The 8,388-nt window shown below is 32.6% G+C and overlaps 1 protein-coding gene across 3 annotated transcripts in view; it reads right to left on the bottom strand.

The window, feature by feature from the left end:
• LOC108972548 overlaps nucleotides 1-7,985 on the bottom strand; it is an 84,319-nt gene extending 76,334 nt beyond the window's left edge. The window contains exons 1-2 of one of the 3 annotated variants that reach the window (XM_018939174.1): nucleotides 7,602-7,791; nucleotides 3,074-3,345 (exon numbers count right to left, since the gene is read on the bottom strand). The gene's annotated coding sequence lies outside the window, so the exon portion shown is untranslated. Of the gene's footprint in view, nucleotides 1-3,073; nucleotides 3,346-7,601; nucleotides 7,792-7,930 lie in introns of those variants that run through there. The other 2 variants (XM_018939176.1, XM_018939175.1) reach the window with 2 other exon arrangements.
• Between the last annotated feature and the right edge of the window lie 403 nt (nucleotides 7,986-8,388).

Genomic DNA, 8,388 nt, shown 5'->3' with positions numbered 1-8,388 from the left:
CAAGCTATGATAGCTTATGACAAGCCAACATAAATGTGTAGGCTAAGTCTTCTATACAAAATAATTTTAATTAATTAAATTAATTTAATGGTCAAATAAAACACGCCTTATGATACTCTGTAGCAACTGGTTGCAAGAGAATAAAAATGAATATACATAGGTATGCGCTCCTCCAAGAGTTTTTATATCTCTACTGGCAAAAGACATTTTAAATAATTTTATAATTATTGAAAAGTTTTGTAAAAATTATCTAAGTATATGTATGTAAGTCTTCCATAGTATGGAAAGATGACAAAATGATGATGCGTTATACAAATGCACAAATAACATTATATACACTCGCACGATGCTTGATGGACACATCTTATAAAATATATATACTTATATAATATATAGATAGCGATAGATATAATATCGTATTGTGAAGCTTAGTTATGGCACTTTATCAATTATTAATCATCCTAATTCATTTATACATATATATGTAGTATTAAATATGTATGTATATATAATAAATCTATATCTATCTCGTTTAATTTTAAGTGATGCATGCAATTGTTAGGTGAACAAATCTATTACACTATGTTGTAACATATTGCGAGAGTATAAAAACTAAGCAGCTAGGTAGCGTATATGTATATAAAAAGGGAGACATGTCTAAATCGACTCAGCTCGTCATTGATCAATTCATCACGGATCATTTACATGGGTTGTCTCATATATTTCGAAATTTGTTTTTATTTTAAATATTCTGCATTAATATCTATACACTTCTGCTTTTAAGAGATTGTCGAAACATTTTTGGTACACAGATTGGGGTATCTCAAAAACATGCGTTTTGAACGCATCAACCGTCTCGTCAGGCGTCGTTTACGTATGGGAATGAAAGAAAATCATGCGGTGGCAAGTAAGAATTTTACAGTTTTGAGTGCTCAGTAATGCAGTTATTTCCGTCGATGTGTGAGAGCTCGCATTGTCGTTGTGAAGAGTGATCCGTCTTGGGCAGTTGGTTTTTCACATAGAACTTACTTTTCTGCTGTTTTCTCTTTTTTAAGAACTTTTAGCCTATATTAGTATGGTTGCGATATGTCCAGTCTTTCCAACAAAACTGGCACTCACTTTTTTGGAAGTCTATAGTGGTATGCTTGCGACATGTCTAGTCGTTCCAAATAAACAGACAACCAACTGCTTGGAAATGCTTCATACGCGAACAACTTTATTTGGGTTTGATTCATCTTGAAATTAATGTTTGCTTTCTTGCTCATACGAGTAAGTCCACGATTCACCACCTCTCACGATTTCTAAGACGTGTTTCGAAGCAGCACTAACGTATTCTTTTTAACAATTTTCTCAACGACATGGAACGTTTTTTGAGCGATTGACAAATTGTGTGAGATCCACAAAAAATTATTATATTAAATATAGTAGTCTTTATTCAGTTTAATATCATGGTGGAAAATTTTCAAATCGTCCTTCTTATATCATATTTTGCTAAATAAAAAAAAACAAAAAAACCCCTTAAATCGTTAACGTGCGGCTTTATTGCAATGTATAACACTGCAGTCAGTTCGTTTATTGAATAGATAAAAGTCGCAGAAGAAAACGATGTGGGCCAAGTTGTGAGAATCTTTCGAGAACTTCTTCTGCATCTATCATGAGGAATGTTCATCCTCAGCAACTTTTTCATGCGGTGAAGTGTCAAAAAAGAGCTTTCAGAGCTCGCGTTCGTCAGAGGAAGTGTGCGGAATATGTGAGTAAAACTATGAATTCTAGGGTATAGGTCTTCATCGCAGTTCTTCAACGTTTCCAAAGCAGTATTCGGTAACTTGCTGTCTTTTGACTTTTGCTTCTGTCCTCAATAGCATTGCCATTGATCCCGTTCAGCTTCAAACGTATCACCATGTTGTCATTATCAAAAGGCCTTTGAACCTATCCATCAAGCAGTCAATAAGATTTTCAATTTCTTTGGTTTTCAACAAGATATTTTTTCTGTAAGCAGCAAACTCAGTTAAAACCATACAATACTTATCTAGAAAAGCGCGTATTCAAATCTTCGACGATTGTATCCAACAGAGGAATGTATCCAACACAGAGACCATGTAGCATTCTGCGCAAGTTCTCACGCAAACATTTTCGCGATTTCTTTGTCGGCTGCATATTCTTGATTTTTCTTGGTCAACTTTCAGTTTTGCCCAATTTTTTCGTGTCTGAATAAATGGATTGAAAATGTTCCTCACATTTTTGTTTTCGATTTCGGAACGTTACAACCAACGTATCTATTATATTTGATGACTCTGCCAGAGCGATCGTTTCAGAAATAATCACGCTCAGTGAATGAGTTAGAGATAGAATATCAGATATGCACAAAATCCCAATTATACTAATTTTTCATATGTTAGAAAACTTGCAGAATAAACCGCCGAAAATGTATCAATCGAACATAACGTACATAGATGGAGCTGAATGCAGCATCTATTTCAAGTACTCTATCAAGCCGCGTCGCTTCAAATTTAGCACTTTCAGTTATTGATTTGATTGGATTTACTAACAATTTAGTCCGCATGCGTTGATACACTTTAAACTTCAGTGGTAACTTAGCATTATTTATTATATTCAAAAATGGATTGATTCTAGATTTCTGTTACTTTATATTTGTTCAGAGTAGAAAAATTACTAATAAGCCATTTAGCCCTTGAATTTTCCCCATTTTTCCCCTCTGAATCCGCAGTTATACATATATGTAGATATGAATTCCAATAATGTGTAACCAATGAAATTTCGAACCACACTAATGTCCATGCGCTCATCTATTTATCTCTGTGTGTGTACGTATGTACACTCTTGTAAATATAAACTGCGAAAATTCGTAAATATGCAGAGCTTTTTGTAGCAAAGGCTGTTAATTTGATCGATGATATGGGGAAAATATTGACACGAAATCATATATACATATATATATACATATATGAGTATAGATATATATGTGTATGTATGGTATGTACATAAAATTTACTCTTAGCTCATGTTTGGTTGGAGAGGTAATTCATTAAAACTCAATTAATTTAAATCTCACCTGCATGTAGCGTTATGTGTTTAGGCAAACACGTTCGTATTATCCTCTTATACATACATATCTAAAAATTAAACGCCTTTTTTGTAAGTTCGCGAATTACGCCCGGACCACAGCACGAAAAGACGTGAAAATTTGTTCAGATATTCCTTTTTAGTCCTGGAAAAGGTAGTAACGCCGGATTTTTTTGTATAATCGCCCTCGATTTTATATTTAAAACTCAAGAACGGCAGAACGTATTTGGCTGAAAATTTGGCGTAGCTTCTTTATAATTTCTATCGTTTTATGTTAAAAGTCACAACAATTCATAAATAAAAAATTATATAATATTTCAAAACATAAGCATGTGTTCAATATTCATGTAAGAATCATTTGAACATTTTTTTCTTCAAAAATACAAAATAAAATTACGCAGGTACTGGCAAGGTACAGTGGTTTTTGTTTAAATACACTATATATGAATTACAGTTACAGTTGTAACTGAATACCGATGAGTTTGAGAAGTAGTTCTTAAGTGTAGTATCTGGATTTTAGCCTTCGATTTGGCAATAACATTCGATGAATGTTGGATTTGATTTAGATATATAGCGTGAGATGCGCCCTTTTCTGCTGCACTCCTGTACTTATTATTTTAACTAGAAGCATATATGTATATGTGTAACGATATACGTTGCAGAGGCAGAGACTGTGAAGATGTTGTTACATCATACATATTTATGTATGTACTATTCCTTAAGTGATTTACGATGACAAAAAAAATATAGATTGCCAATTTACCTATTCCATATGATATCCTTGACAACAAAGAGCGTTATTTAAAAGCTCTAGCTGATTTTTATACAACCAGTTTCAAAATTTAACAACATTTATTGAATATGAAACCAATTATGACAGACGGCAGTATTGAACCCTATTAACTGCATTAAGTATTGTATTATAAACAACAAAATGAGTATTGTTAAATACGTGAATAATTTTTAAAAGTTGGAAACTTTGTTGTTAAGGCCAAATAGGCTAAGAAGCAGTGAAGAATTTGTCATTAGCCTAGGGTGGTAAGTTGTGTCAGGCCGGACCTGTGTGCAACCGAATATTATAAACAGCATCAGTCTTGAACAATTAAAGAGGTGGAAATATTTTCGAATGTCTGAAAAATTTTATTAAAAAAAATTTTCATGTGAGTTTAACAATAATTATGTGTCAGTTTTTTTTATGATCTTTTAAATTTTTTCCATATCTGAATGTTTTTTCGCTTAGTTGTAACATTTTGGCATTTTTTTTTTTTTTTTGTTTTTGCCAAAATGTTACACCTAAGCGAAAAAGTCAAGATAAGGAAAAAATTTAAAAGGTCATAAAAAAGTGACACATACGTACACCAAACCCTTTGAGGGTTTTACTATACTGACCTAGTACCATCACCCTGACTTGGAATTTCCCAGCCCCCATACAATAATCCCAAAAATGTTCCACAGTGTTATTAGATAATGTTGACTATAATCATATTTTCGTACCACATACTTTCTATATATACTAAACTATATTTTTTTTATGTTAGAACTCTTGGATGATATACACTGATATTACTAATTTTTCAACCCACTTTAAATACTTAACTTAAGAAATATTGCGCTTAAACTGATATATGAGTGTCTGATAAACTCCAAGACACGTTACGTTTTAAATAAAATCGACAATATGTTTGGGTGCCTGTGGATGCATTGAAAAAAAATGAATTAATTTTTAATATCAAACTACATTATTAGAAGAATAATAAGACACTTAATTTCATTAATATAGCTCACAAATTGGCTGGAATTTTCTGTATAATGCCAATCGTTGGTTCACAGCTTCTTGCAATGGACATCTGAAGACTTAAACAGCTTTCGTTTGATTTCGAACAGTTTCAAAAGAGCGTTGCCATGACTTAAGCTAAGTCCTATATCGTTATCTATATAGATATCTGATTTAAATAATTTAAAGTAATTCAATTTCGAACAGGGTAAGGTATAATATAACTTCCAAATGCTCTGCCCATTACAGTCCAATTGAAGAGAATAAAGAGTTTATGCCTTTATACTTTCAGAAGTTCTAACTGTTAAGTTTTCCAGATTTTCTTTCATTATAAGAGCTTAAAAATATTAATAATATACACCACTTGTAATCTTACTTTCAATTGGTATGAATTCTATTAGTTATTAATTGCTCCCGAAATAGAAAAATTAAAATTTCTTCGAAAAACATTTCATGTTTTACGATATTTAGGAATTGTTTGAAGTGTTTAGGCTTAATCCAACTTAATGTAGAAATTGCAATAAGTAAAATTAATTAAATTATAGTACATTGGAAGCCTTCTCGAAATCCGAAGTATCATTAATCTTAAGCCGTATTCTCTAGGCGCGCTTATACCTACGGTAAATATTGAGTTGAACTGAGGACTGAGGGACTGAGAAGTAAAGAGTCCCGCATTGTGGACATTTCAAATTGATACATACTGGGTCGTTTCCATTGGTCTTTGTTTTATGGAATAATTTTTTTTTTTATATTACGGCTTCGATTCAGATACTCAGCGTACTCCACTATGCCTACTTTAAATTTGTAAAAGAAACAAAAAGTTCTGCTATAATATATTGCCAAATATGCGCAACGCCTGAAAATTTCGAATTCGTGGCAGAAAGTGTAGATTATTTCAATATATTGAACCAGCAAATGCCATTAAAGCCATACAAGATTGTTGGATTGTTGAAAGCTAAACATTCGAATCGAGTTGTGACATTAGACTAATAAGTTAATTTCAACTGCTCAGTATTTGTCAATTCTAGATGGATTATAGACCAATTTTTTTATCATAACTAAACCAGAATATGTTTTAAACAAATCTAAATGGTAAGTATATACTATATTTATCCGAAAATTCACAAAAAGATCTTTAAGTAACCGTTATAAATATCACAATAACAATATCAGATCGATATATTACATTTAATAAGAATTCGACTCTGGCGCAACCTAGTGTTGATTTTCCTTTCCCTACAATTCGGACGATAGCAATGCGGGACAATCAGCATCATAATGTTGATATATGTATTAATAGGTTGTCAAAAAAAGTCTTGCGGTATTTCTCGCGGTATTTTAATTGAATTTTCAATTGTTCATAAAATTTTTTTTGATGACTCTTGCCTAGCTCTTGACCGATGCTACGGCTACTACTACTACCAATTCAGCAATTCTATCGCAATTTTCGACGACAGGCCCTCCGAAGCCTCTACACCAGAACGAAAACGTTGAAACCATCCTTGTGCGGTGGAAATGGAAACCGGGTCCATAAACTGCACAAATTTTATTGGCGGCTTGAGATGCATTTTTGCCTTTATCGTAGTAGTACTGTAAAATATGTTTTATTTTGCTCCGTGTTGGCGACGCTATAACTCATGAACGACTTAAAAGAAACGACAATCAATGCGTGAAATGAGCTTTCCAAAAAGGTATAGCATAACCCGATGCGACGAATAAAACTAGAACTACGCGCTCTCAGTGCCAATATAATTTTTAAAAAGCAACTCTTTACGTAAATATATTTGTGTCACAATATTATTTTATTTTATAAAATATTTTAATAAAAAAAATAATAAAAAACCTATAACCACGGACATTGTTGTATGATTTAAAAATTTTCATAAGAGGCGTGTCAGTATCCACTTTTGTATGAATATTAACCAAACTGCCAAAATCTTACTATATAGCTTTCCCATATATATCTTCCCATATGAGGAAGATTTTGGCAGTTTGGTTAATATGCATAGAAAACATACGTCTGCCTCTTTTTAAATCCTTAATCTATGCCATATTTTTATAATTCTTTAATTTAGTGTAAGATAAACATACAAGAATACATTATATTAAATAGATAAAAATCAGTATGCGTAGAATTATATTAAATATATAATAAGGTACTTTTCACAGCTTTCGATATTAACTCAACTCACAACATTTATTGCACAAACATTAGCATATAGTATTTCCCAAAACCCTCTACAGTGATAATAATAATCAATTTATTAAATCCAAGTGTTGAAGGCCTTGAAATGTTTGGTGACACGTAATAAACACGTATTTACATATGAATATGCTCGTAAGTAATTAGATTTTATATATATTTTTTTTAAGTTTTAAGCAGTTATTTGTGTTTTTTGTAAAAATTGCATGGTTTAAATTAACGAACATAAATTAATTTTTGTTAATTTAATCTTTTTGAATAGCTCAAACTTATCGACACTATTTCCTCTACCAGCCGTTTTACTTTTTCGTTGTTTTTATATTAGTTCTTACTCCTCTGAATTATTTGTGTTTCTCAGACATTGCATGGTTTAAATTAGGAAACATAAATTAATTTTCGTTAATTTAACTTTTTTGAATAGCTCAAATTTATTGTCACTAATTCCTCTACCAGCCGTTTTATTTTTTGGTTGTTTTTTATGAAGAACCAATATACCAAGAACCTCCTCTGAACATTTGATTTACAATTAAAAACACTTACAAACGCATATTTTCTTTTTTGATTTTTATGTTCTTCTCAATACATGGTTTATTGGGGCAAGTTTTCGTTAATTTTAAAATAGTTAATTGTAATCTCTACAAAATACCATGTAAACTCGATATTCGGAGCACTACCGAACTAAGCAAGAAAATGTCGGAACCGTTCCACGCAATGAACACTCGCGTCCAATTCGTACAGAATCTTTTGCGCAACTGAATACGAAGCTACTCAAAACAGGATATCAGGATACGGTGCGACAATTTCTGTATAGGCCGACACAAATTGGCCAAAATTAACAACAACCACAATAGTAAGAAAAAAACGAATACCTCGGTATACAATTTAAAGGTACGAAGACGATGTGGGCACATGCTACCGCCAACCAGCGCGACGTACTGCTATCTACATATACATATGGTACAAAAATAACAGCGACAGCGTTAAGTCGAGGCGAACAATGGAACGAAGCAAATAGTTGGTAAACCCGAGATGTACACGAAAGCCAAAACAACAATAAAAGCAGAAATATAGCAACATCAATGAGAATAAATGTGTTTACGACGCCAAACCCGAATGGCGAATATTATTATTACATTTGGATAGTTGCGACGGAGCTGCCGACTGGAGATATGTTGCTGTTCGCGTTAGTTTTTGTATAGGAGGCTCACTTCGGCACAGGAGGCATACTTCGGCAGAAAGAGCGACAAAACGAAGTATGCAGCAAGTGGGTGGTCTATGTTTCTGGCTGGCTGAGGTTGGCCGCTATGTATTGTCCGATGGTTGTTAC

The sequence above is a fragment of the Bactrocera latifrons genome, unplaced genomic scaffold, assembly GCF_001853355.1.
Source record: "Bactrocera latifrons isolate USDA-ARS-PBARC rearing strain unplaced genomic scaffold, ASM185335v1 scaffold_404, whole genome shotgun sequence".
Classification (NCBI taxonomy): Eukaryota; Metazoa; Arthropoda; class Insecta; order Diptera; family Tephritidae; genus Bactrocera; species Bactrocera latifrons.
Note: the sequence above shows the minus strand (reverse complement) of the source record. Positions and strands in the feature narration are given on the sequence as shown.